At 27.2% G+C, this 4,632-nt stretch overlaps 1 pseudogene; it reads right to left on the reverse strand.

The window, feature by feature from the left end:
- Positions 1 to 235: 235 nt before the first annotated feature.
- On the reverse strand, positions 236 to 3,515 carry LOC107627884 (UMP-CMP kinase 3-like; annotated as a pseudogene).
- Positions 3,516 to 4,632: the final 1,117 nt, after the last annotated feature.

The following is a 4,632-nucleotide window of genomic DNA, read 5'->3' on the forward strand; positions in this document are numbered from 1 at the left end:
TATTAAAGATCTAAATACTGACAAAATCAATTACAAAAAAATTAAAATTAATTTTATATTCATAAAAATAAATTTTTGCAGATAAAATTACTCAAATTTTAAAAAATTAAATAAAATCTAAATCTTAAAAAATTAAATAAAATTTTTAAACTAGCCTCTAATATAATATAATCCTAACTTTTGATTTTATTCTATATCATCACTCCCCTAATTCCAATTATACCACCCCTTCATTTTTAACTACTGATATTCCTCCTCGCCAAAAACAACCTCCAAATCCTTATATGCAATCCTTTTCGTCTTCAGATTCCACGACCTCACTTCAACCATCACCGTCCCCGCCGCCGCATTAGCCACTGCTGTCAGTGCAAATTATCGCAAAATTCGCTCCACCACTACGTCAATATCGTCGTTCTCCATAGCCATCGCCACCGCCTCCTTCCTCAAAATCGCATCTTTCATCCTGTCAGTCTCGGTCTTCAAATCAAACTGTATCCTCTTCTCCAAACCCCTAGTAATGTCGGTGCTGACCGACACATCGAACTGCCTCTTCCTCGGCTTGCGCAGTGCCAGAGATCGACGATCTTCGATAGCATTAGGGGAAGGCACCTTCATGCAGCATAGGTGGCACTGAGTTTCCCACTTCAAGCATGGCAACATAAAATTGTGAAGAAGGCCTACTCAGATGGAGCAAAAATTAAGGTAAAGTTGTATTAAAGGGTAGTTTAAAAAATTTTATTTAATTTTTCAGAGTTGAGATAATTTTCTCTACAAAATCCTATATTTTATGGATATAAAGTCGATTTTAATTTTTTGTGGTTAAGTTTGTCTACTCAGAATTTTGGTGGGTAGAAGTAGCTATTTAATCTATATATATTCATTTTAATATGCTTTACTTTCTCATTGAAATTTTGATATGGTTTTCTTTAATCAATTTTTTAATAAACATGACACTTGTTAGGATTTTTGAAGTTTTTAAATTTAAAGCCTATCTAGCTCAGATGGTAAAACACGAAGTTTTTAACTTTGGGGTCATGGGTTCGAGCCCCACGCAAAAGCAGCACCAAAAAACCAAATACCTTGCGAATTTTTCCTTTTCTCGCCATAATAAGAAATCACGGGTGGATTAGACTCCAAGAAAATCTTAAATTGCTTCTTTATTGTTTCAATCTTGTCATCCTCTCTTGCCTTCATTATCCAAAAAAAAAGAAGATGAATTTGCTGATAACCATAAGAAAATTAGAAGAAACAGTTCTCTATTTTTTTTTTCTGGAAAGACAAAACTAACTTGGTTCCTATTAAGAAGACGCCGCTCCATCTCTTCCACAGAACAATCGAAATACAGAACAAAAGCTGGCTCTATTCCAGTCTGCAAATCAAACGAATTAAAAGATGATAGAATTATATATCTGTTTTGAAAAAAAATCAAACAAATTAAAACATTTTTAGAATTTAGAAAGGAACTTACCACATTCTCAAATGCTGCTCGATTTTCGTCGTTACAAGGAAAGCCATCAATGAGAAATTTGTCCTTGTCAATTTTTCACATTGCTTGTTGCAGAAGCTTCACCGTCACCTCTGAAAGAACAATTTTCCCTTCTTTCATCACATTCTTTATCATTATTCTGTCAAGTGTCAAACACAAGAAAATAAAGGAATTGAAAAGATAAACTCAAAGAGAAAATTAACAAACTTAAACAATAAAATTTACCTGTTGAAATTGACAAGGAATAATACCAAGTATAGGAGAAAAACATAAAATTTGTATAGAAAGAAATATGAATTTGGAAAGTATGGCCAAAACAATATACTATCATAATGGGCTATAACAATGATCTCATGCTAAATTGCATTCAAACGATTTTAAGAGAGACAAAGAATGGTTCAATGACTCATAAGTCATACCCATTTTCCGAATCAGATTCGGACTCTGCTCGCAGAAGATCTCCAGCACTGAGGTGAGTATAACCAAACAGTTTGGCAATGTTTGTACATTGTGTTCCTTTCCCACTGCCTGGGCCACCTGCATCATTTTCAGGACACACACTCTTCAATGGAGCACAATATCTTGTGAGAAGAACATGAAAAACATATTAATTTGAATGTAATGAGTCAGGGCTCACCTAACACAAAAACAACTTTAGGATTTTTCTCTAAAATGCTTACACTTGAAGCCTACAATCAGATCATAAAATGAGAGAAAAATAGTAATAATGTACTATAAATCTATAAACGTATTCATATAAAGGAAAATTCTCCTATTCAGTGTCTAACTTTTATATTTCAAAAAATATCACTTTTTTAAAAGAATAATGTTATATGCACCATCTTTGTGTAAACTATTCTTGTACACATTTTATTTCTAGTATTAATATTTTAGTAGTGATTGAAAAGAAGCGAAAGAAGATAAAAAGTTTGTCTTTTATAACATAAAAAAGTTGCATCATTTCTCCTTTTTAAAACTATCCCAACCTCTCTTTTTGATACTAAGGCTCAGTTTAACTAAACAGTTTAAAATATTTTTTAAAAAATAGCTTAAATAATAAATAATTACATTAAAAGTAATTTATAAATAAGTTATTTTGTATTTGGATTTTTAATTCTAAAAATACTTATTTTATAAAAATGTGGTAAAAAGTAGTAGTATTATAAAAGAAGTTATTTTTTTAACTTTTCTAAAAGTTTTTAAATAACTTCTTAAAAAGCTACAATTTAATTTTAAAAATTGCACCAGACATTAATACTATTACTTTTCATAAGTCAAAACTTCAAAAAAGTTATTTTTAGGGCCCATTTGAGAAGTTTTAAAAGTAACTTTTTTGAGCTTTTGACTTATAAAAAATAGTAATATTAATATCTGATACAATTTTCAAAACTAAATTGTAGCTTTCTAAAAAGTTATTTTAGAAGCTTATAGAGAAGTTAAAAAAAATTACTTCTCTCATAATACTACTACTTTTTATCACAATTCTACAAAATAAACACTTTTAGAACTAAAAATCCAAATACAAAATAACTTATTAAAATAAATTTTTTAATATAATTATTTATTGTTTAAACTATTTTTTTAAAAAGAGCTTAATTAAAATATTTATCTAAACCGGGCCTTAAAGCTTCCCAAACGGCCTAAGTTTTTGTTTTAATAAACTACATTTATTTTAAAATATTAGAAATGCAAATTATCAAAGTCTTTTAATTTGCTAGGGCTGCATAAGAATTTAAAATCTTAGCAAACAAAAGATAATGGCTCACAGTATATGACAATACTTTTCTTCATGAAGGAACTAAATGGACATTGCTCAATTGATTGCAAATTCACTACTCAACCTTTAGGATTTGCTTTAACTTCAGAAGATTTCAAATGTTAAAAACTTTCATATTCTTTATGGCAGTAAGAAAAATATTAAAATATTTATATTAAGTGATTTCCAAAAGAGCAAATTTAAATGCAGAACATTGAACACCAAATAAGTAACCACCATTACCTGGTTTCGAGCTTCATCAGTTGTTTCCATGATTGCCTATTTAGTAGTATCTACAATCAAAATAGTAGGATCTGGACAAATATATCTCACAGGTTTATTCATATAACAATAGAAAATATTAAAATTTGAATCCTCTAAAGTTGGTAAAATAGTAAAGTAAGGAGTTACTTACTATTAATTTTATAACTTTAACGAAATTTATTTCCCACTTTCTTAATTTACCACTTCACCACTTTCTTGATCCAAAATATTATTCTAGAATTATCTACTTATTCAGAGTTAGTTATTGTATTTAAATTGAACCAAAAGAAAATTAGCCATTGCAAAATATAAATTACCTAGAAAGTGCATTTATCAAAAAAGAAACTAAAATAGAAATACAATAAAAGACCTCACAATGGAAGAAAATTAACAGTGTAATAGATTTATTATTTCCACAAACTTATAAATTTTTTATTTTTTTTTTGACATTTTTAATATGATAAATGGTCATACAATAAACGAAATTTAAAATATATATAATTTAAATTTAAAATTAATATTCAAGAGAATATATAAAAAATTTTAAAAATTTAATTTTTAAATTTTTTTATGTATTTTATTAAGTATTAATTTTTAAATTTAAATTGAAAACGTCAAAAAAATAAAAAATTTGTAGGAAAAATTAACAGTTTAATTAATTTTGTTAAAAAAAATTAATTGTTTAAATATAAAAAATTATACTTTTTTATTTTGTAAATCGATCCAAATCATACCATGAATATTCTTTTAATCGTAATTTTATTTGTAATAATATACATATATTGTTTACACTATAAACGAGATATATATTCTTTCAAATTTTATATATCTCATTTATACCGTAAACGAAAAATATAAACAATTTTAATTCGTTTACTATGTAAACGAAATATGTAAAAGAAATAAAAATTAGTAAATATACTACAAATTATTTATATTTGTTAAATAAAATATTTAAATTCTTTATTAAAAAAATCTGCAAAAAGCAAGAACGGAAATTCCCAAAAACTGAAGCAAGAAAATTAATGAGAATTCCCAAATCAAGTGCAATTCTATAAAAAGCTCGGCTAATAAATGTTACACTTTAAGACAAAGACAAAATAAACCATAGGTTTGCAGCACTTTA

Source organism: Arachis ipaensis, chromosome B2, assembly GCF_059453495.1.
Source record: "Arachis ipaensis isolate K30076 ecotype BB chromosome B2, ASM5945349v1, whole genome shotgun sequence".
Taxonomy (NCBI): Eukaryota; Viridiplantae; Streptophyta; class Magnoliopsida; order Fabales; family Fabaceae; genus Arachis; species Arachis ipaensis.